A 27310-nucleotide genomic window follows, 5' to 3' on the forward strand; every position below is an offset into this window, starting at 1 on the left:
TTTTGTAGACTATTTGAAGAACGAACAAAATATTATAATATAGAAATACTAGTTGTCTTGGCAAACGTTGTTCTGCCATACAAATTATTTCTAGTGAATATTTTGGATCCAGCGGTATGAAATATACTCCACGACCTATTCTCATAATTACAAATTGTACATACATAATATCATATAAATCTGTAGAGCCGTTCCGTCTGTTTGAATTATTTGGATATTTTGCTATAATAAGAACAGAGATCGAAAATAACTCGTCCATATACCAAAAAACCCAATTTGTGATTTATATTTTTGTGATAAAAATAAATCACTGAAAATAACAGTTATAAAATGATTTTTATTTAAATGCTTTGGTATGACCTTTATTTGTTTTTGTTGTTTTTTAATGGTTTGGTGTGAGATAAACAATTCATTTGTTATTGTTCTTAATAACTGTTACTTTCTCTTTTATTTACATACAATAAGATATTGTAAGTAATTTTTAGCAAATTATGGAAAGAATATGAAGTAATGAAGTCTGAGTAAAAGAAATGAGATTTTTTTTTAATTTGTTATACATCTTTGATAAATTTTATATATTTAGCGTTGATTTGCATCAAAAAAATTTTTGCGATTTATTTTTCATGTTCGCAAATAAAAGTCACAAGCTGACCTTTACAAAAAAAAATAAATTATATATCACTCATCTAGATTATTTGTGTTTGTTTCATTTCGGTTTCTCTCAACCCGTAACCTAAAATGTTCTCTAATAAATCACTCTCTCAGTGATATGTCACAAAAAATTATTTTTAAATGGCTGCGAATGAGAATTTACCATTGAAATGAAAGTGAACCCGTTATTTTCGGTCTCTGTATAAAAATACTTAAATTGCGATTATAAAATGTGTAAATTTGGGGATATATGTATTGTTTGATGCCAAATAAAACAAATGCAAAAAAAAGGTTTTTGGCAAAAAAATAATGGAAAAAAATTTTCTGAATAAGGACCCCCTAATGACCTAGCAGTATGAAATATACTTTACGACCTATTCTCATATCTACCAAACATACATACAAAATTTCATAAAAATCGGTTAAGCCGTTTCGGAGGAGTTCAAACACTGACACGTAATTATACCCTACACCACCATAGTAGGGAGCAGACTTGGGCGTTGCCAATTGCTTTTCAATTACCAATTACATTACATGTAGTTGGCAATTGAAAAACACCAATTACCAATTACAAGCAATTAGTAATTGAAATTTACCAATTACAAGTAATTGGTAATTGGCTTTTACCAATTACTCTAATTTGTAATTGGTAAAGTAATTGCAAGTAATTGATAAAAAAGTAATTCTAATTACATAAAAGGTAATTACATTTAAATTTTTTTCTAAATTTCTAAACAACAATAAATAATAACACTTTGCTACAAAATAACACTTTTTATCAGAACATGAAAATCGGCCTAGGTGAGGACATACTAAAACCGTTTTAAAAAATTTTGAAACACCCTCAAAATTTTGAGTTATTTTGAAAAAACTGTTTAGGTTAGATCCTAGTACTTTAGCACCTAGATGCAAAGAATTAAGCTTTCATAAAATGTATGCATAAAATGTATATTTTTTTCGTCATTTTTCAAATTCAACAATAGTTATTCCTCTTTCTATATATACCTATTTTTTTTTGCACTTGTTTTTAAGACAATTTTATGTAGAACAAGTAAGAGTGCTATATTCGGCTGTGCCGAATCTTATATACCCTTCACCAAATTATACTTCAAAATTTTAAATATTTTTAGGAAAACAAAATTTAATTTTTTTTCCAGTTGTTTTTTGAATTTTTTGTAAAAAAAAATTTTTCGACTGTATTTTAATTTTTTTTTTTAAATTAAAAATTTTTTTTTTTTAAATTTGAATTTTTTTTTTTTTAAATTTTAAAAAATTTTTTTTTTTAAATTTTAAAATTTTTTTTTGTTTTTTCAATTTTTTTTTTTTAAAAAAAATTCGGGTTCAAAATTTTTTTCCCGATTTTGACCCATTGTAGGTCCAACTTACTATGGTCTTATATACATCGTTGCAAATGTCTTTGAAATATCTATCATTAGATATCCATATTGTCTATATTAATGTCTTAGTAATCCAGATATAGGTAAAAAAATAGGTCAAAAATCGAGGTTGTCTTGGTTTTTTCCTCATATCTCAGCCATTTGTGGACCGATTTTGCTGATTTTAAATAGCAAAAATCTCGAAAGCATGTCTGACAGAATTATTGAAGATTTGGATCCCGAAGATATCTGGGGTCTTCAGAAAACTGATTTCAACAGACAGACAGAATGACAGACAGACAGACAGACAGACAGACAGACAGACAGACAGACAGACAGACAGACAGACAGACAGACAGACAGACAGACAGACAGACAGACAGACAGACAGACAGACAGACAGACAGACAGACAGACAGACAGACAGACAGACAGACAGACAGACAGACAGACAGACAGACAGACAGACAGACAGACAGACAGACAGACAGACAGACAGACAGACAGACAGACAGACAGACAGACAGACAGACAGACAGACAGACAGACAGACAGACAGACAGACAGACAGACAGACAGACAGACAGACAGACAGACAGACAGACAGACAGACAGACAGACAGACAGACAGACAGACAGACAGACAGACAGACAGACAGACAGACAGACAGACAGACAGACAGACAGACAGACAGACAGACAGACAGACAGACAGACAGACAGACAGACAGACAGACAGACAGACAGACAGACAGACAGACAGACAGACAGACAGACAGACAGACAGACAGACAGACAGACAGACAGACAGACAGACAGACAGACAGACAGACAGACAGACAGACAGACAGACAGACAGACAGACAGACAGACAGACAGACAGACAGACAGACAGACAGACAGACAGACAGACAGACAGACAGACAGACAGACAGACAGACAGACAGACAGACAGACAGACAGACAGACAGACAGACAGACAGACAGACAGACAGACAGACAGACAGACAGACAGACAGACAGACAGACAGACAGACAGACAGACAGACAGACAGACAGACAGACAGACAGACAGACAGACAGACAGACAGACAGACAGACAGACAGACAGACAGACAGACAGACAGACAGACAGACAGACAGACAGACAGACAGACAGACAGACAGACAGACAGACAGACAGACGGACATGGCTTAATCGACTCCGCTATCTATAAGGATCCAGAATATATATACTTTATAGGGTCGGAAATGAAAAATGTAGAAATTACAAACGGAATGACAAACTTATATATACCCTTCTCACGAAGGTGAAGGGTATAAAAAGAGGCAGTACTTGTTAAAAGCGGTTTATATTTGCAAAAGTTTTTAAAAAAGTTCGGAGTTTACCTTGTACATTAATAACTGTAAAAATATTTGTTTTGGTATAATTTTGTTTTTTATTCATAAATCACTTTATGAGTCGATTAGATGAGTCTGGCTGGCTGGCTGTCCATGTAAACCTTGTGCAGAGTACAGGTCGCAATTTTAAAGATATTTCGATCAAATTTGGTACATATTATTTTTTAAAGTCCTTCCGAAATTGGACTTTATCGGTCATAAATGTTTAATTTGTATATATATCTCCACAAACTCAAAACTCATATCACCAAATTTTGTTACGATCGGTCCATAATTAGTCATAGCTCCCATACAGACCCGCTTCCGAAAATCCATTTAACGTGCATAAATCGCTTAAAAATGTTGGTATACACATAAAATTCAACATAGTTAACTTTCGGTCCATAATTGGTCATAGCTCCCATATAAGGCCCACTTCCGCAAATCACTCAAAAATATAAATTATTGAATTTTTAAAAGAAAAATGTTTTTGTTGTTTTACATAGTGTAGGGTATTATATGGTCGGGCTTGACCGACCATACTCTCTTACTTGTTTTTTTATTAAATAATAAGAATCTGCATAACTGATTCTAATTGTGGTAAAAATTTGGTGAAATTCTACTTCCACAAAGTGGGTCAAAAGATCAATTGAAGTATTACTTTTGATCTAACATAAAAATTTTACACTCAATTATTTCGAAATGACAAAAAAATTATACACTATTGATTTATTAAGGGGACGATGTATGTACAGATAGATTCAAAAATCATTCAGAAAAGGAAAATAGCATATCCTGATTTACAGCCTGCTAAAAAACGGCTATTGTTCTCAGAAGACTTACCATTTCCTCTGAAGAAACATCTTTCAGATTTGTCGTACACAGAAATGGTGGAAGTTTTTTCGGATAAACATGACAGCGATTTTGAAGTATTAAAGACGTCTTCACTTTTTTCACAAGATGCCTTATAAATGACTTGCTAGAAGACATTGACCTTTTGAAAGAGAAAAAAAAAAGAAATATGCTTCAATTTTAAATATTAATTTTTAATCGGTTTATGAAACACCGGAACAAAACATGTAAATTGGGTCAAGAAAGACTGGCCTCTGAGAGAAAACATTTCGGTTGGAAAACAAGATGTTATAAACCCGCCTTAGGTTTCCAGAGATATGCTAATTTTTCTTCTAATGCACACAAAATTTGGGCTTATGAATCAGTATATGAAGGCATTAAATAAAACTACTCCATGTTTTGCCAATCTTTCAAGAATGTTTCCAGGTTTGAGGACATAAAAACTTTGATGAATTTCATACATTCAATGATTGATTTAGATCCAGCGTCTTGGAAATCTTTTGTTACCACTGTAGGAAATCAAAACGCTAAAAATTACCAGGAAATAGTTATAGAGCTTTTATATAGGTCGCTGGGATGTATGATTTAAAAATGCGGAATTTAGAATAGATGACATATCTTTTGAACGCGGTTTTTGTTTTTAATAATTTATATGTCATTTTGAAGAGCAAATATCTGTTATTTATTCTCACTTAATTGCAAAGTTTTTTTTTTGCTTCGAAAATGTCGAATTATATATCAACAAAGCGTCATATGCGGGAAGTTTTGCTTTACTTCTTTACTTTGAAAAGATGTGCCGCTGAAGCACACCGATTGCTCACCTAAGCTTATGTTGGATGTGTCCATCTGCTTCAATTCTAGAGAGACGGTTTGCGATTCAGAAGTGGTGATCTTGACATTGTAACGACGGAATTTCTCCTCAACGCTGGGGTAGCTCAACGTTGTCCAGGGTCGTTATCAGAATTTATTAAAATAATAACACAATATATTTTTTCATATTACGTTATAAAACTTTTTATTAAATTTAAATACACTTTCTCTAAAACCGTACGCGTGGTAGGGAACAATACTAATTAATCCATTTAGCAAAAAGGCAGGCCATACAAACTCTACCCAATTATTTTATTATAGGTAATAGTCAAACAAACATATTACCTAGCGATCAGCCCAAAACCAACTGATGTTGTTCTGTGGTTTGTGCCTGCCTTTTATACACATAGTACAATTACACAGACACATACATACATAGACATACACACTGTTGACTACTAGCCACAGTTGACTACTAGTACTGTTTTATACAACTCTGTTGGTAGAGTTGTAGTTAATAAATAATACATCGACATGTATCGACATGGCGTAACAAATAAATTTAAATTAACGGATAATTAAATTGTAATTTAGTATTTTAGCAAAAGACAAGATAATTAAATAAAATAAGACAAAAATAAATAAATGTGTGGGCCAAAACAAATGTGTGACTTTGCGTCCTCACACGTCCTCCTCTCGTCGGTTGACGAATTTTATAATTATTCGGTTGGGGTGGATTTGTAGCCGGTACACGCTATGGTCATCAAAATCCGATGTATCTATGGCTGGGTTGATGAATCGTGTTTCGAATTGGGCTGGCTATGGTAAGCCCCGATGTACGTCGTGGTAAAGTATAAATTGTTGTTTTCGTTTATATTTATAGTGGTTGTTTGCTGATTAGTGTCTGGCACAATGATGGTTTGTCGGACTGTGCACCGAAGAGATCTCTGTGTCCGTGGCACGTATGGTACATTTCTAGAGATAGAGGGTTGATAATAACATAGCTTCTTCTCAAATTCTCGCGAGTTGGTTGGAATTTCTTCTCATCTGTCTATTTGTCCATTATTCTATTAATAAGATAAAACAATTGTTAGAACATTGTTATAAAAATATTTAAAAAATGTGATATATGTATATGTTTAAAAGAAATTATATTAAATAAATTGTTTAATATCGCCTATATGGGCGGTTTTAATATCATTGTTTTTACGACCCTTAAGTCTCACAATGACTTTGGATGGCATTTCAATTATCTCGTAAGGACCATCGAACTTGGGTGCAAGTTTAGCTGTGAATTGGTCTACAGCTTTCGAAAGCTGATGTTGACGGACCAATACTTGTTCTCCGATTTGCGGCTTCCATATACGACGTCTCAAGTTATAATGTCGTTTTTGATCCTGTGAAGCCTTGGCTAGATTACTTCTTACTATCCTGAAGATTTCTTTTAATTGTACTGCTCTCTCCTTTGGGTTTAGTGTTGGAGCACCTGAGCCTATGGTTACTGCATCGTATAGTGCACTTGGTAACCGAGGTTCTCGACCTTGTACAATGTATGCTGGTGAATAACCGGTTGATTCAGAACAGCTTGTATTTATAGCTAAGGTTATTTCAGGGAGATGTTCATCCCAAATGGTGTGTTTGTTATTCGATAGCTGCGATATCATCGTTTTTATCGTTCTGTTGACACGTTCCGTAGGATTTTGTTGTGGTGTATATGGTGCAGTTAACTGTTGCGTAACACCAATTTCTTCCAAGTATTTCTGAAACACTCTACTCGTGAATTGTGAGCCATTATCTGTGATAGCTGTTTTGGGAACTCCGAATCTAGATAATACACGTTCTCTGAATGCTTTAATTAGGTTTTCCGATGTTGCTTTCCGTAGGGGTATGATTTCCGTCCATTTTGAAAATCGATCGATGATAACGAGTAACATGGTGTTGCCGTGTTTAGTACGTGGTAATGGTCCAACAAAATCGAGACAAATGGTAGCCCATGGTTCCTCTGGTATTCTGACTAACATTTCTCCTGCTGGCTTTTGTTGGCTAATTTTATATTTCTGACACGATGAACATTTTCTCACATAACGACTGATGTCTCTGAATAGGCCTGGCCAATAGTAGCGATTACAAACGCGATTAATTGTTTTCCGAATTCCGAGGTGGCCGGCTGTTGCATCATCATGATTTTCCTTCAATACACGTTCTCTGAGATTCGTTCCCACACAAAGTTTCCATGGATGACAATCTTCATCACAATGGTTTCTTGGAAAATGTCTGTAAAGAGAATTGTTTATTATTAAATAATCTGAGTATTTTTCGGGATTCTCTTTGACATCTTTAATTTTTCGTTTTAACCACGGGCATTCTATTGATTTTTCACTGGTTACCATACGTTGAAAAGTTTCTAAAGGTTGTCGAGATAAAGCATCGGCAACCACATTGTGAGATCCTTTTCTATACTGGATTGTGAACTGATATTGCTGGAGTTCTAAAGCCCAGCGGGCTAGTCTGCCTGTTGGTGATTCAATCGAATTTAACCATTTTAACGACAAATGGTCGGTGATTACCACAAATGTATATCCTTCTAAATACATTTTCATTTTACGTATTCCCCATACGATGGCGAGGCATTCCTTTTCTGTAGTTGTATAGTTTTTCTCCGCTTGATTTAAGTGACGACTTGCGTAGACAATTACTCGTTCCAACCCGTCTATCTCCTGGGTGAGTACTGCTCCAAGTCCGTAATCGCTGGCATCGGTTTGTAGTTGAAACGATTTCGAAAAATCTGGGCAAGCTAATATAGGGGATTCGGTGAGTTTGCATTTCAAGTCTCCGAAAGCTTTCTGTTGTTCCGGACCCCACTTAAAATGTCTTCCCTTTTTCAATAAAAATGTTAATGGTTGTGAAATTTTTGCGAAGTCTGGAACAAAGCGTCTGTACCAGGAGGTGATTCCCAGAAATCTTCGTACATCCTTCACATTTTTCGGGGTTGGTATTTTGATGATAGCTGCAATTTTGTCGGGATCGGTTTTGATACCTTCTCCGCACACGACATGACCAAGGTATTTAATTTCCCTTTTGAAGAACTCATATTTTTCGGAATTTAATACCAATTTTGCTCTTCTCAATCGATGAAATACTTCTTTTAAGTGATGAATATGTTGTTTAAAGGTACGACTCGTAACGATGATGTCGTCCAAATACGCGAATGCATGAGGTTCCATCTCTGCACCAATAACGTAATCAAGGGTTCGTTGAAATGTGGCTGGCGCTGAATGTAGTCCGAATGGCATGACTCTCCATTGGTATAGACCACGGCCAGGTACGGTGAATGCTGTATATTTTCTGCTATTTTCAGCCATTGGTATCTGCCAATAACCGTTTTCCAAGTCGATACAGCTGATGTATTTTGCTTCTCTTAATCGGTCCAGAATATGATTAATACGCGGTAGAGGGTAAGCATCGGTGATCGAACGATTATTAACGAAAATCCATACAAAGTCTCCATGAGCCATTCTTCTTCTTGGCTAGTGTTATGGGAAAACTATATGGACTGGTAGAGGGTTCTATATATCCTTTCGCGAGTAATTTATTGATTTCCGCATCAATTATTGACTGCATCGCCGGGTTGCGATTTCAGTATCTTATTTTTATGGGACGGTCATCCTTCATGACTATCTGATGCTCCGTTAGATTCGTAGGGCCGTGAATATCTCTAAATTTCTGCAATTCCTCTTCGATAAATGCATTAATTGTTTCTTGATTTTCTGCGTCTTTGTCATTATTAGTAGTCCCGTCTGTCATTGAAATGGATACACTTACCGGATTAGGTACAACTTCTTGTTCCTCATGTTGGGTATGTGTTATCTCAATTTCTTCTGTTGATGTTGGTGACGGATTTCCGGAACAACCAGGTTGGGTTTGCATAACCATACACGTTGGGTCGGCTCCAGATGAGGTATCATCCAAACATAGAGATAGGTTACTAAATGACATCGTAGTTTTGAAGATTTTAAGTAGATTTAGACCGATGATCATCTCTTCTATGGCTGTAGGCATAATCAGGAACATTATGTTGTGTAGCTCCTGACCAATTTTCACAGGGCATCTCAATAGCACTCCATATTCGGTTGGTGGATCCATCGGCTAGTATGACCTCAAGGTTGGTGGTAATTGGATTTTAAGTAGATTTAGACCGATGATCATCTCTTCTATGGCTGTAGGCATAATCAGGAACATTATGTTGTGTAGCTCCTGACCAATTTTCACAGGGCATCTCAATAGCACTCCATATTCGGTTGGTGGATCCATCGGCTAGTATGACCTCAAGGTTGGTGGTAATTTTTGGATAAGCTGCGAAAACAGTTTCAGCCATATTTTCATTAATATAACTGCTAGTGGCTCCAGTGTCAATGGTAGCGTTTATGGTTTTCACTCCAATTTTAGTAATTACACTTATTCGGTTTTCATCACATCTCAGATTTATTAACTCCAAAGGTGGTGATGGGTGTTGGATCGCATTTTCTAGAATTTCCTCATTCCTAGAATTTTGGCGATGTTGACCAGATTGGTTTAAATTCCTTTCGATGGAATTATAATTGTTGGGCGTTTGATTAGTCATCATCCGATGTTGTTCATATCGAGGGGGTTGGGGATTTATTGGTGGATTATTTGTCGTGGGTATACTTTCGAAATCATCGGCGAGGGATAGCAGTTCCTTCAAGTTGGTAAAATCCCTTCGATGAATATATAACAAATATTTGGGATGCGCATTACGATAAATCCGCTCCAATTTTTGTTCCTCTGTCATCTCTGCATGTCGCATTAAATTCTGCAGAGCCAGGACATAATCTTTAAAAGTTTCCCGAGATCGTTGACATCTTCTTCGGATATCATCTTCCAGCTTTTCAAAATATCTAGAAGTAAGGAAAAATTTTAAAAAATCTGATTTGAAAGAGTCCCATTTGTTCCAATGTTTGTTGTTATTTCGGAACCATATCGATGCCTTTTCCTTACATAACTCTGGCATAGTTCTTGGTAAGAAATTTTTATCGACACCGTAAAGTTCCGACATTTCCTCTAATCTTTCAATGAATATGAGGGGATCCTTTCCTCCATCATAACGTATACCCCATTTTCGAACTAAATCAATCGTGTTGATTAATGCAGTTTCCCTATTTTCCACTTTATGTACGGTTGTATCGTATCCATCTGTTTTCCTGGCATTAATATTTGATGACGTACCTGATTCCATTTTTAGTGCGCTCGATTCTCCGTTTATTAATAATCTGGGAGCTTTCGATGGTGACACTGTTGGATTTGGAGAGTTACCTGAAGAATTTTCATACTTTGCCTGCAATTCTAGTAAACGATGTAATTGGTCAGGAGAGTGTGGGCTACCAATAAATTGTGCCATCTGCCTTCTCATCTCGTCCACGCTGCCAGCCGGTTGAATTCCAAACTCGTCCAAGTAGGATACCAAGTCATCCTTGCGTAATGTGTAGGCCCATGAAATTTTTAACATGATTCACAATTATTATTATTTTTTTTTTTTCTATTGAATAAAACCTTTCCGCGATGATAAATTTATATTTTCCGACCCGATTTGTTTTTCGATACGCGTTAAATATAAATTTATTTACATTTATGACAAACACGACATAAACAAGTATATATATTTTTTTTCAATTATTTCGTAGAGATTTGTGAGCAAATGTTTAATGTGCAACGCGTATTACAGTGCATTTCCGCGATTATAAATTTATATTTATTTTTAAAATTTTCGACCTGATTAACTTTTTTTTTTCCGAAGCGCGTTAAATATAAATTTATTTATATTTATGACGAACACGACATAAACACAGTTGACGTAATATGGATATTTTGCTAATATCATAAATATTATCCGTATATTAGTTAATTTTTTTATTTTGCGATAATCCATTTATTGAAGCCCGATTAACTATTATTTAATATTTATGAATCTTTTCTTTAGCAAAAGTTCGTAACACGCACAGTTTATACACAACATTATTTTTCACAATATGACTTTTTTTTTTTTCAATGTCTTTTTGTAAAGATCATTTTTTTTTTTTAAAGTCCCTGCTCGGGCGCCACTGTAACGACGGAATTTCTCCTCAACGCTGGGGTAGCTCAACGTTGTCCAGGGTCGTTATCAGAATTTATTAAAATAATAACACAATATATTTTTTCATATTACGTTATAAAACTTTTTATTAAATTTAAATACACTTTCTCTAAAACCGTACGCGTGGTAGGGAACAATACTAATTAATCCATTTAGCAAAACGGCAGGCCATACAAACTCTACCCAATTATTTTATTATAGGTAATAGTCAAACAAACATATTACCTAGCGATCAGCCCAAAACCAACTGATGTTGTTCTGTGGTTTGTGCCTGCCTTTTATACACATAGTACAATTACACAGACACATACATACATAGACATACACACTGTTGACTACTAGCCACAGTTGACTACTAGTACTGTTTTATACAACTCTGTTGGTAGAGTTGTAGTTAATAAATAATACATCGACATGTAGATGGCGTAACAAATAATTTTAAATTAACGGATAATTAAATTGTAATTTAGTATTTTAGCAAAAGACAAGATAATTAAATAAAATAAGACAAAAATAAATAAATGTGTGGGCCAAAACAAATGTGTGACTTTGCGTCCTCACAACATGGAAGACAAAGAAGTTTGAAGTCAAGAACTGGAGGCATTACTCCAACATCGATTTCAAAACGTTTGCGAGCAGCTGGTTACATCAAAAAGCATGAAAATTGGGTATCATACGAATTTAAACCGAGAGTTTCCATACGACAAAGCCAAATATCCATTGCGCTAAGGTAATTATATGTGTTTGGTGGAACCAAAAGGATCCTATCTCTTGTGCGCTGAAGTCTGGCTGGACAATCATACCTGTACCTAATGCAACTGAATCCTTTGAAGCGATCATTGTTGTTTCTTATTCTTTGGCATTCGTGTTATTTACAGGTAAATAACCAATCACTTTCGATCCGTGGCAGCTAGAAGTGCCGACCTCTTCTTAATCAGTTGTATCTATATCAATCTAAATTGCAGAAAATTATTGATATGTGTAATAGGATGCCATGTACTTTTAGGGAACTCTTTTTATATATTTTGTTTTTATTAATTTAGAATATATAGCAAATAAATGTATTGGAAATTATAACCTCAGTAAATATTATTTAAAAGCCAAACTACACAAAAACACCACAAGTCAAATAGTTTCATTAAAAAACTTTTTTTTCTACTTTTCATTTATTCTTTTTTTCCCGCAAAAAACACGCAATTATTAGTTTTGTTACAAATTTTAGCCATTACGTTAAATATATAAAAACTACAATCTTTTTTTCTAGTTTATTTAAACTCATAAATTTTATTTTACAAATGTTATTAGCAAAACTACATACACATAAAAAATAATATGAAAAATATCCTTACATTTCGTATTTCCATTTATTACTTTAACAACTTGCTTTACACAAAAATAAAAATTAAAAAAAAATTATAAAAAATAGTTTTGTTAGCATAAGTTGCATTTCTTTTCATTACATTAATATTACATTTGCTTTTTACTGCTTTTTTCTCTCTTTCTCGTTTTAGTAGTTGTACTTATTTATTAAAAACCCTGACCTGTATTACAGTTGCTTTTTTTCGGTTTGCACATAATTTTACCAAAAATTATATTTTTCTGGTGTTGCTTTTAACTTATTGGGTTTGTATTTATAATGATTTATGTAGAAATATGTGCCAATTTGTATTGTAATGCACCAAAAAGGTTATTTTGGTTATTGTACAAATGGTCATGGACGACTGGTTGCAAGTGCTATAACTGCAAATAGTTTCATTTAATTAAATTGAATTAAAGTTGTAGAAAAGTTAGCTTGGAATGATTGAATTTTGGCAAACATTTTATTTTGGTGCATAAATTATAAATATTTAGCTTTGTAATAAGTTCGCGAATATTTATTTAAAGCCTAATTATGTCATTTAGACTCTTTTTAATAGAATATTAGCAATGTGAGCAAGAAGAAGTAAAATAGTGTTATATTTGTATAACCACCATCAATATGTGAAAACAAAATATTTTTCTGATACATGGGGTTATATGGGCGCCAGGGTAAATTATGGACCGATCCTCACAAAAGTTGGTAGAAAGATTTAGCTTCATACAAAACATGTTTACGTTAAATTTTATCATAAGTCAATTATTAGTCATTATAAGACAATTATGAATATTCAAGTCATATAAATATTGCCCGAATCTCATCATACTTTACAGTATAATTTCAGAGTACTTAGAACTAATTTGTGTAAGATTTGATCAGGATTGTATCATAATCAATATATTTATGACTGCTCAAAGAGTATTCCGCGGGACATTTGTATGGGGTCTAAGTGAAATCATGAACCGACATTGCCCATTTTCAATACCAAATTAACCTTATCAAAAGAGAATATTTGTGGAAATTTTCAGGCATGTAGCTGCTATCGAGTTTTCAACAGCCAGATAGATGAACAGACGGACAGATCTAGCTAGATCGTCTTACAAACATATGAAGACCCAGTAGAACAAAAGGTACTTTTTCGATTTTTTTTACAAATTCATTTTTTGGTATTTTTATAATATTTGGGTTGAAATCTTCTAGAAAAAATCAATTTCCCAAAATCTTTAAATTTTCAAAAAAGTACCTTTTGTTGCGGCTCCTCTATATTCACGTAACTTATAAAATTCTGAGGCGATCTTCGTCCATCTGTTGAACGCAGGACAGGTCCCTGAAAGAAAGCCTCGAAATATTCTTTGTTTATCTGAAAAGTTTGGTATCAAAAATGGGTAAACTCGGTTAAGCAGAACCAGAGTCAAGTACCAAAATGTGAGGCAACCTTCAAAAATGTTTCAAAAAAGTTTTGCTATCTTTTTAAATATATTGCTGATAATATCATGCAATTTGGCAAACGTATATTGCTTTGTCATTCTGTTTGTAACACATCGAATTATTCGTCGTAAGCCTTTATAAATTTGGTAGACGACATAGTACATATGTCTATATATCTGTCTGTAAAAGTCAGAATTGGACTTAGAAGACGGACTTAGCGGTTGAAATTTTCACGAAAATATTCTGTGTTGATAAGAAATGTTTAGTGTTCAACATGGGCAGAAAAGATCCAACAAAAAAATTTTCAGAAGAAAATGTCCGCCCGATGTTTAAAAACAATTAAAAAGCGAAGAGTCCTAAAAAACCGAAAATTGTCACAAAAAGTTATAACTAACAGCACTTGCACTTACGTATCCAAAAATTGGTTGAATCATTAAAAAGTTTTGGATCGAAATAAAGGGTATCCCGGCTCTATTGTTGAAGCTACATACATATGTATATCGAATTGGCTGTCATTTATTCTGTTTTTTCCAAATCAATAATATGTTTTATCAAAATGGGTTTTCATCAAGAAATCATCGTCAGAAATGGGGCCATTTCTGGATGAATTAGTACCTCAACAATCAAAATTATCGTATTTTGGACGATACCAATCCACATGAAATACAAAAATGTCCAATGCCTCCCGATGAAATAACTGATTGTTGTGAATTTGGGGCTGTCATCGGTTTATATTTCTTTGAGAACTACATTGGCGAAGCCATCACACTCATCGGCCTGATTACCAACTTCTTTTGGCCTGAATTGGATAATATGGACACCAACGATATGCGGTTTCAACAGAACGGCGCACAGAGGGATGGCTTCATACATTTTTTGGCAAAAGTTATAAGGAGTGGTCGTAGAGCGCTGAAATTTGGCACAGAGAATTATATGGACCAAACTAAAAAAAAATAAAATTTTATCAAAGTCGACCACGCCCAACGCCCACTGCCCATACAGTCCAAATGAATTTTTTCGCATAAAATTTGTCCTATTCAAGTGAAAGTCTAGAAATTTGGTACATATATTTTTTGAAACAAAAAAAGAACGCATGCCGAGTTTCAATAAAATCGGCCATGCCCCCCGCCCACGATACCCATACATAGATAAGAATTTTTTGGATATTCCGTTTATTATTCGAAAAAAAATTTTAATTTTTCATCCTGTTCCGAAAACTTCCGAAAACTATTTTTTCTTTTAGTCGAAATAAAACACTCCCAACTTTCATTTTATTAAAGGAACAGCTTGGGGGAAAGTGGGGCTACATTTTTTTTTCTTCATGGAAAATCAAAAATAAAATAATTTTTAGAGACTTATAGATTTGGGCATATCTTCTTAACGATTTATGATATCCCCATATTTTTTTTTTATTTATGGAGAAATGTTATATTTTTCAAATATGTTAAAGGTAAATGGTATTATTAGGAATATTATACATATATAAACTACTGAATTGAGTGAAAATATAGGTACATTTTTGCTTAACACCCTTGCATGGACTTTACTTCAATTTTTTAAAAATAAAATTAAATTTTTCTTAAAACTATAAGTGTACATTTCATCTTTAAACTTTTCTCTACAAATCTACATCATTTGATTTTTAAAATTGAGTGATTGAAAAATTTACTTTTTGACACCAAAATCCCCCTATGCGGCGATACAAAAAACCTCATGCCACACTGATTATGCCCAAGTGATTTGAAGACATGGCCATCTCACGTTGGTACTATATGAACTAGTCGCCGAGATCGTTCGATTTAAACCTGTTAGACTTTCTCTTGACGTATTTTCTTAAGTGTCAGGGTCATTTTGACCCAAAGGAGATACAGGGTTAATCTCCAAAAGATTTTTTACTGTAATTTTTATTAATATATGTAAATAAATCTACATATCGAGCCCTTAGCGCCAAATTATCATAAGCGACAAAACACAAATTTTACAGGAGAAGGTTTTTTCGATTATTTTGAAATTTATACATAAAATTAAAAAGGTTATGATGCTATATAATATAATTTCGTTCAAGCTATTTGTCTATTTTTCAAAAATATATATAACTTTTGACAATTAAAAATTCATGGAATACTTTATTGAAAAATATGACAAAAAAATTTTTTTATTGAATTTTTGCATAGATAAAAATTTTTCGAATTGAAATAAAATTGTTATTTATGAATAGTTTTTAATGAAATTTCACAGTTATGTAACATTTTCTATTTAAAAAAATAAAAAATAAAATTTTGAAATTTATTATCAGCAATACCGCAATTCCAAAAAAATTTTTGAAAAATCCCAAAAATGGAAATTTTTAGTTTTTTGTCTATAATATCCATACCAGGGTCTGAGTTATCGGAACTCTTTACAAATTAATTAAAAGCATATTGAACCATCTAAAATCGGTTACTATAATTTGATATCGAATATGCGATTTGAGAATTTTTGCCCTAAATTTTAATTTTACATAAAAAAATAGGTGGTTTTTGAATGGACCTGGTCCCCTCGGTAAAAAATTTTTTTAATGTTTTTTTCAATTAAAATATTTTATGAAAACTTAGCTTTCAGAAAGTATAAATTCCTTATACATCCTTTTAGAATATTTTTGCGATAACTTAAAAAGAAAAAAAGTTCTTTTTTCCCAAAAAATTAGCGAAAAATAGGCTTTTTAAATTTTTTTAAATTAAAATGCATATAACTTTGCATTAATTTTAAACACTTCTTTTTCTATTTGACACATACATATGTTGTTAGTGTAATGAATGAAAACTGGAGAAAATCGGAAAATATTTGGATACGCTGTTATCAAAAAGCTGGAGTGGGTTGGGTAAAACTGTTAAAAATTTAATTTTCAAATGCGAATATATCCTAAGCTAAAATAGATAATTGATAGCTACGACTAGGTCTTTTGTAGCGCTCGATGAGAAGATTTTATATGCGTATTTTTTTGAAATCGGAACACAAACGAAGAAAATGGATCGTTTAAAAAATGTAACATACCCGAGGTGTCCTACATTAAGGACCTTTGGTCGCGCCCCTGGTGGGCCCATGAGGTCCACATTCAGAACTTAAACTCCACAATACTTCTTATTTGCGCATGTGAAATTTCATTAAAACCAATCGAACCATTTAGAAGTTACAGATTTATTTCCCTCTTTTTTTCTATACCAATATGTGTCGCTTACGATAAAATTCGTTTACTGTAAAATGTAAACATTGACTTACGATAAAATCTTACCCCCTATAATTTTGAAGTTATTAACAATTTTGATATTCTGAGAACGCTAAAACATCAGTCGGTCCATAAAATTTTAATTTTTGCATTAAAAAAAAATTTCTGAAAATGTCGCTTACGATAATTTGGCGCTAAGGGCTCGATATATCTGTAAAATAATGCTGAATGTTAAGGACTTCAACAAATTTATTTCATACTAATTGGCCCGCCCGGCTTCGCCCGGTGGCATTTACTAATGTTAGTTCTTCAAGTTTCTCCAACCCACATACACCTGCTTGCTTTTATTTATTTCCAAATAAAATATCTAAATTTGTACTGCATACTTTATTGGGCTTTTTTATTACAGTTGACTGTACTAAAAATAAGATCCGACTTTTACCCGGAATTTTTGAATTTTTTTTTCTTTACAAACCATCTCCTGAAAATTTCTAATCGAATAAAAACAAAAATCAACCAAATCGCTCCAGCCGTTCTCACGTGATGACATTACATACATGAACCATTTCATTTTTATATACACATATAGATTAATTGTAAAATTTTGCATATATCTGACCTTTGCCTAGAAGCGCGTCCCGAAACCGATGTTCGATTGGGCTCAAATTTTCAGCACTTAACTTTTAGACCTAGTGTCTGGTTATAAATTAATAATATATATTCTTTTGTTTCTTGAAAATATTTGAATTTTCAACCAAAACAATACAACATGTCCTTAATGTTGTTAAATTCCAAAGTTTATATGAATTTTCAATTTTATTGTTTTCAAAGTAAATCCAAATATTTGAAAATTTTCATAAATTTAAAAATGGTTTGTTAATTGTTTATAGAATATTTAACTGGGTATGGTAACCAATCTATATCATGTGGATAAGCTAAACTTACCACTCATGGTGAAGTCTTTAAAAAACAAAAAGGAATCAAGTGAATTTCAATCTAGAAATCCTAAATATCAATATTTGTAGAGCACATCATGAGTTGACAATATTTGGTGTGAAAATTTTCGACATATTAAACAATTCATTTGTTCTGTCTATAGGGTATCATTAATAAGTACAAATGTTTAGTAGGTACATAGAAACTCATGTTCTTTCGTAATTTATATTTATACTTACAATTAATATTATATTTTTAATAAAAATCGTAAAACCATAATCAGAGCAATTAATAAATTTATGGTAAAATAAAATTTCGTACGTTTTACAATTCATACATGTATATGTTTTTTGCAAACGTAGAAGAAAACGGATATAATTTAGTGAGCATTGTTAAATGTTATAATTAAATTAAGCAAAATAAATAAGTTTTTAGTTGGAAATGCATTTCTAATAATTTTCAAAGCTACAGCTGGCCCTTTAGCTGTGTGTTTAAAAAATATATTATCGAAATTTTAAGGCTTTAGATTTCTCAAAATGTTTCTTTACAAAATATTAATTTTATTTATGTATTGGATACTTAGTATCAAATTTAAAATTCTTTAAAATTTTTATTTACAATTTAAGTATTCTGTCCTCTACTCGTTTATTATTTATTTGTTAGAGCAAAGTCTATAAAAACACAAGAAACTAATTAAAAAACGATTAGTGTCATGACAATGAATTCAATTTTATGCCTTCAGAAAATAAAAAATTATTGTTTTGTAACTGCAAACAAGATGTTAGCAATTTCATATCAACAAAGTTCGTTTCTTCTTTTGTTTTTATACTTGTATTTTATTTTTTTGTTACTGTCATTGGACTTTTGTGGTGGAAACTATAAACAATGTCACAAGGAGATGACAGTGGTGTTAAGAGGTAGGAAATTATAATCAAAATTTTATATGTAAAAAAATAGCCATTGTGTGACTTGTAAGGAGAACACAATTGGCAAAAATTTAACCAACGATCTTTTACCTCCTCCTTCCGTTCTGTGGGTCACGGCAGCCTCCACAAAGCACCCCGAAGTGCAGCACCAACTTAAAGGCTGGAACCGAAGTTCCAAGAGCTCCTGATACCCGTGGTACCAGAAAGCCTCCGGTGAGGCCTCGTAGCTGAAACTATTGCCAAGTTTAATTCCAAATAATCAACCTCAGCAACATACAAAACATACAGCCGCGAGCGAGCCTTGTGCCACATGGTGCTACATCGGCAAGGTACGACACGAAAAAATGGTTAAGACTCCTCTCACGGGTAGCTCACACACTTAAAATACTCAAGAGAACAACAGGTAGCAGCAACAACAAAAACCAGCTTGGAGAAGTACGAAGACGGTGCACAGCTGGGAGAGACAGAAAACGTTGTTTCAGCCCGCCAACAACGTAAACCGGGCCAAGCCCTGTGCGTAGGCACATTCGCAGTTGAGCACATACACAAATAGTCACTTCAGGAGTCCCTTCCGCTAACGTACAGTCCTCCTACGATTGAAGACGCCCGTTGAATATTCACCTAAACTCCCAATATCACTATAAAGTGAACACCCCGTGAGTACGTGTAACAAGTCCTCCGGCCTTTGTATACAAACACAGTCCGGTGAATTTGACAAACCTTTCAAGGCATTCAAGGAGCCATGTCCGGTCAGTATGAAACCTAAACTGGAGCCAAAGTCCGAGAATTCCCAAACAAAAGTAGCGTCCCATATAAACTAGTGACTGACCCACTGTTCGTCCAGAGTGAAGGCCATCTTGAGACAAGATGATCGTCCAGAAGGAGTTTTGTCCGTCTTGACTCCAACCTTACCACTTCAGTAGCAGAAATCCAGTCATAACTAAGAAGTGGTATTCTCTTCTTGACATTCAAAGCCTCGCCATATTATCTCCAAATCAAGGGGAGCCGCACCCAGCAGGATTTCAAGAGCATTTGTCGAGACCGTATAACAAACTGGCATGCAAGCCAGCATTGCAAATCTGTGACAAGTCAGTGACTCCTTCCTGCCCATAACAGATATGACAGACATAACAGACACAGCACGCCCGCTAAGATTCTAGTCACAACGAAGGATGCGTCTGATTTTACTTACAACGGTAGATAGCTTTTCTTGGAAAACAGTGAGATGAAGCAAGATGTTCATTCCCTCACCGACCGTAATTCCCAGATACTTTACCTCAGTCACGTATCTAAGACTAATGTCGCCAAATCGAACTAAAGGGGACGCGATAAGCTGCCTTTCAGCATCATCATCACAGTCTTATCATTCGATACCTCAACACCGACACTGTTCCCCGCACTAATGGTCTGAATACCCCTTCTCTACATTTCAGCACGAGACTGACCCTCGATTAAGATGAGCAAGTAATCCACATACGCACAGAGTCAACAAGACGATGCCAGAGATTTTAACAAGAAATCCATCAATAGGTTGCAAATGAATGGACCACAGTAGACCCCTGAGGGCAACCCCTGACAACATCGCTACAAACAGTATCATTGGCGCCTACCACAAAAGCTTTCCTATCGCTGAAGTAACTACTCCATGGGGAGAGCTCTCGGCAGCCTACTAATCGTTGCCTATCGCAAACCTCTCTACAATTGATAATCTCAATCGCACCATTATAACTTATATTTGCTTGCAGGGCTCCCAAAACTAGACTTGACATGGAGGCACACGTCCTTAATGGATTTCAGATTTAAGATCTGAAAGACAGAATCTACCTCATTGTAATAATCCTTCAGTCTGTACACTATATGTGTGGAAAGCCACACAAGAAGGTAAGAACGTAACTTTTTTAAAATCTCCATATCAAAAAATATTTTCCAAAAAATTATTGCAATATTTTTTAAACGTATAAAAAAGAATAATTTTGAGTTGTTTCCAATTAAGGGTGAGACGTGTATTAAACGGGAATTTAATTGAAAATATGTTCTTCTTAAAAATGTTACCAATTTATTCCCCTGCATTACACTGTTAATAATATTTTATAATTTCCGTAAAAGACACTTTCCATGTCTACATGCACATAAAAACACCTAAAATACTGGCCATAGAAAGATAAGAAAATCACCAAATGCTTTTTTGCTTCCGAGCTTATTGTTGTTTTAGTTTCTGTGTTGTTTCCTTTTTGCTTCTAGTTAAACTGTCAACATGAAAATTACAATGACTTTTCTAAAATGAAGCAAAAAAACAGGACACAACAGAAACAGTAAACAACATTTTAGCAACAGAATCGCAGGGACAATCACAAAGCTCAACTCAACCTCCCCTCCCTCCAATGCTGCTTAAATACTAAAAAGAAAAATCACTGTGTTCTTTTTTCCTGGTTTTTTGAAAAAAGGAACAATGTTTCGTAATACATTTGAACTTAAAACTCCCTTAACACATATTGTTGTTGCTTCGGTTCCATGTATTATTGTTGTTGTTAAAGATCCTAATGATGGGTAATGGGTATGAGGCAGAGGATGACAATGATGACTATAATGTAGTACGTGTATTTATGTGAGGGAGCGAGCGAGCGTGTGTTTTAGTGCAACGCCTTTCTTTTCTAAATGCAATTCATAATAACGAGAGTATGTTTAAGCTCTACCATTACCTTCTACTCCTTTCCGTTTTGATCAGGATTCGTACAGATGGGAAGTGATGATGTGATTGCAACTTTGCAAGAAATAATACAGAAAATTTTCCAAATTTGATGATAGAACATAAAAATACAAAAAAAAAATTAAACTAGAGTTGAAATAGATGTTGTAGCTGGGATGGTTGTTAGTGATAGTGATGGCTATGATGAGCCATGTTGTTCCTGGTATTGCTGCTGCTGGTGGTTTGGGTGTTTTCTATATTTTTTATATTCATGTAACAAATACAGGGAGCCATGTTGATTTAGTTACTCCATTTGTAACAGATCTCTTAATCTTATGAGGTTATGTATCTAAATATCAGTAGGAAGTTTAGCTAAGACTGAACACTTAACTATTTAAATCAAAAATCAATACATCGCTGTAGTCCTGGTTCGGTTGCTATTTAAAATCGAGAAAGCCGGCCCATAAATGGCTGAGATATAAGCAAACTAACAATGACTACCTCGATTTTTGACACATTTTTCATCCAATTTTTAACGAAAATATTAATTTCAATATTTATCTTAAAATATATCTAGCTGAAGAGTATTTAAGATTCGCCACAGCTGATGTAGCACTCTCACTTGTTTTTCTCTATTCTCTTACCAAACCACCATCTAATGTACCAAATGGATTCCAATATTTTTTTTTGTTCTTTCGGTCATATCTTTTTCTTGTAATGTCATACAATGAATTTGTCATTAATCTCAAATGAAAATGGCACAAGACAACATGATGATGTTCAAACAAAAAAACAATGACAGGGAATATTTAGAGAGTTGTAGCAAACAAAAGCAACAACAAACAAGATGGAGATGTTATACATATATATATAGAATGTTAAAGATTTCTGACGATAATGATTTACGAAAGAAAATGAATGATTTTTTAATAACATTAAACTTATATAGATGAGCATTTATTATTTGAGTATGAGTATTTGTAATTCGTCCTTATACATATTTGTACAGTTGTAATGTAACTGATATGTGGGTGAGATGACATAAGATGGAGAACAATTTAAAATTTTGATTTATTGGAATGACTTTCAAATATTTATCAAAAACAAATTAATCCTTTTGGACATTTATGGATGGTTGGTGATGGTAATCTGTTTGTTTTCTAATAATTTGAAAAATATTAGCAAATATTAATTTATTTCGAAAGATACATGTTAATTGCTCAAAATGTATAACAAAGATCAGAACCTGAACTAGAACTGAACTAGAACTGAACTAGAACTGAACTAGAACTGAACTAGAACTGAACTAGAACTGAACTAGAACTGAACTAGAACTGAACTAGAACTGAACTAGAACTGAACTAGAACTGAACTAGAACTGAACTAGAACTGAACTAGAACTGAACTAGAACTGAACTAGAACTGAACTAGAACTGAACTAGAACTGAACTAGAACTGAACTAGAACTGAACTAGAACTGAACTAGAACTGAACTAGAACTGAACTAGAACTGAACTAGAACTGAACTAGAACTGAACTAGAACTGAACTAGAACTGAACTAGAACTGAACTAGAACTGAACTAGAACTGAACTAGAACTGAACTAGAACTGAACTAGAACTGAACTAGAACTGAACTAGAACTGAACTAGAACTGAACTAGAACTGAACTAGAACTGAACTAGAACTGAACTAGAACTGAACTAGAACTGAACTAGAACTGAACTAGAACTGAACTAGAACTGAACTAGAACTGAACTAGAACTGAACTAGAACTGAACTAGAACTGAACTAGAACTGAACTAGAACTGAACTAGAACTTAAGTAGAACTGAACTTGAACTAGAACTGAATTAACACCTAAACTGTAACCTGTACTATAATCAGTAATTGAATCTGAAGTAGCTGCGTAAATTAAACTGGAGTTACTATAGAACAAAACAAATTTTAGTCTCATGTGCAGATTTAAAAACAACTGAAATTTTTCTTTCCTTTAAAAACATATCTATATTAAAGTTAACAATGTGTTTAAAATGTAACAATCAAACAAAATGCTTTTCAATAAAAAGGCCAATTGTTTTGACATTTCTTTACTCGGCATTTGTCTAAATATTTCACTTTTTTTTAACAAGATGACAGAAAAAGATCACAACCCTTTGACCTTTTTTAACATCCTTGCCATAATTTCAGTTAATGTGGCACATATGTTGTTATTTCCACCGGCTGATGGAAGTGTGAGTGTAGGCTTATAGCAATTGTTAAAGTGTTGGAATTAAGTTTTTAGACCTTTTTGGTTGGATAAAGTAAAGGCTTGATTTCAAATGTTTGTTTTTCTGCTTTAACACTTTTTTGTAGAGATTTTACTTAAAGTATTAAATTTCTTATATTGTATAGTTTTGTGTGTTTTTTTTTCAATATATTTTTACTATTGCTTTCACGATTATGTCTCATTTATTTTATGATACGAGTATGTTTCAATATCAATTTTTTTTTCGTTCGTGAGTTCCACACATTGAACCCTTATAAATAGTTTGATTTTATGTTTTTGTTTCCATTTTAGTATGTAGGATTGTAGGATCGAGTATGCAATGTGTTTTTCTCTACCATTTCCCAGACTTTGGTAAATTGTTCTGATTTTTCATGGATTTTTTTTTTGCGTTTCCTTTATCGGTAATTTTTTGTGTGCTGCTCCCTTAACGTACATGGTAATGACGTGTTGAAATGACATAAAATCAATGTTTATTGCCAAGACATTTGCAACATTTGTACTCTAAAAGGTGGTAATAAGAACGAAATATTTTGTTCTGTGCAGCTGTAGGAAAATAGGTTTGTTGGTGTGAGAAATGTAATAAAATCTCTAGGAAGCTTTAAGTGTTTAAAGTTGTTAAATCTAAGTTATGTTGCTGAAATAATATGGCATTTAAATTAATTATTTTTCATAGAATTTTGACAAAAAATCATTTGCATGAAAACTGTATTAGCAGATGGTTGGTTTACATAGTATCTGGCGTCACACAAGCAAATACATTCGATAGTGAGTGTGATGGGAGGAGTGAAACTAAATCAACACTAGATACTAGTGAAATTAGTACACGATCCAATACATATTCAGTTATCCAGTTATGTACGTTCAGAAATCTATATCATAATAGATCAAGACATTCACAGAGGAAGTGGATAGCTATATCATATTTTTCTCGATCCAGACTGCAGCAATAACTGTTCAATAGAAGTCCAAGTATGTTTTCCCGTTAATACTGCTGTCATCCCCAAAATGTCCTTCCTGGTCATATTCAGGGAGCCAAACCAGATTGATGATTAGTTTTTCCCTTATTTTGCACCTTTTCCATTTCTTTTAGGTTATAATTTATGAACCAAAATGTGAGATTTTGGTGCATAACTCCTAAACAAAAAGAGTTAGGCATTGCTCAAATATAGAGGGGGGTTTATGTGACAACACATAATTGTTTTAGAATTAATGCTATTGAATGTCAGTATATCCTGCTCTAGTACTTCAGCATTTCTTAGGTGTTTATAAAATATCTAAAAATTAATAAACCCATTTAAAATAAATGTTTTTCTGACATGCCATACAACCGCCTAAGTAAACACTATACAAATAACAATCAACTAAAACAAAAAATAAATAATAATACAAACCATTAATGTCTACAATTTCCTATCACACCACTTCAATTAAAATCACTTTAATTCAATTAAAATAAAAATTTCAAAACAAACACATTTGCTACTAACACTCCATACAAACAATTATAAAATGCCTTTGAATTAAATATGTGTGAAGTAGTATTTATTTAAAAAATATATATTTTTTTTATAAGTAAATATTTATATTTGTTGCTGTTGCCATTATTTGTTTTGCTATTAAGCTGACTTATCATAGTGTTGCACGCACACTCTTCAACTTTTACTAAACAATACTACTACAACAGCAACTACAACTATTGTTGCACTTTGGAGAAAATTCACAAACATACACAATATGCCACATATGCACCATAGAACTAACTGCAACAAACAGGGAAAAACCGCGGCATGGGTAGGAACAGTAAAGAGCACCATCAGTGGCAGGGAAAAAAAGTTTATGTCTTCAATGCGGTAAAAGTGGTTTTCAGAGTTTATTTCAAATAAAATAACACGCGAAACGTGATAATTGGCAACATACAAGTGTTAAAAGCAAAACTAACAAACATATGCCAACATACGAGTATTAACAAAAGCCAGGTATGCACAAATGAATAAACCTACATAAATGTACATGAACACTTACTTACCTACTAACATTTACTCAAATACATATTTTATATGAATAATGGAAAAAATATATGCTTCAGTATATGATTTGTTATTTTAAAAATTGTTGGGGGGAGGGAAGTTATGGTTTAACCCTTATTAGTAACTGAGAAATTTCAGTTATATTTATTGTCAACTTACATATGAGGGATATACAACTATACACTGCAATGTCCATATTTTTAGTACTGAGAATTACACTATTATAGATCTATCCATTAATAACAATTAACCGAATGTGAGACGGGTTCGTTCACCATCACTTTAAGACAAACAACGGATACTGTCTACAAGCGAATTTAAACAAAGTACTTATGAAAACTCTATCTATAGTAGTTCCCAAAACATTCGATAATGAATGTTATCTATGAATGGAAGGGAACATTTCTTTAGTTCCGAACTACATTCAGTTGTAGTAGTTCTCAAATATGGCAACAAAATAACTCACGCAAAGTTTTAAGTAACTCGCTATTATAGGTCTCCCGATATTCGATAATAAATATTTACAGGTACCGTGAAATAACTCCCAAATGAAATAACCCACGAAAAAATTAAATAAAACCCAACAAATTTTTATACAACTTAGGACTTATTTCATTATGAAACAACTCCCAACGCATAGGGAGTTATTTCATAATTTTTTGTTGGGAGTTATTTCATAATGCAATAACTCCCAATGAAATTTTTGTTGGGTTTTATTTCATATTATTTTGGGAATTAGGAGTTATTTCACTGTATTGGGAGTAATTTCATTTATGTTGGGTTCTAATTTGCAAAAGCAGAACTCATAAATATCAAAAACTGGCTTCACACAGAAATGTTTTTTGCATAGCCGGCCTTCGGTTGGGCACTAAAGTTTTCTTCTCTGGGGTGTATCAAAAACTGGCTTCGCTCAGAAAAGTGTTTTGCATTGACGGCCTCCGGCCGGTCGAAAAGTTGTATTAAAAACCGGCTTCGCTCAGAAAATATTCTTTTTACATCGTCGGCCTTTGTCAGGTTGCAACGTTTTCTTAATCTGGTGCGAAATGAAAATCCGCTTTCTGAAATATTATAAAACCTTTCTGCAATGAAACAAATGTTTTCTGAGCGAAGCCAGATTTTGATACACCCCGGAGGAGAAGATCTTAAGGCCCGGCCGAAGGCCGTCAAAGCAAAACTATTTTTCTGACTGAAGCCAGTTTTTGGCACATCCCAGAGGAGTAAAACTTTGCGCTACGCCATAGGCCCGCAATGCAAAAAATGT

Source organism: Calliphora vicina, chromosome 2 (genome assembly GCF_958450345.1).
Source record: "Calliphora vicina chromosome 2, idCalVici1.1, whole genome shotgun sequence".
Taxonomy (NCBI): Eukaryota; Metazoa; Arthropoda; class Insecta; order Diptera; family Calliphoridae; genus Calliphora; species Calliphora vicina.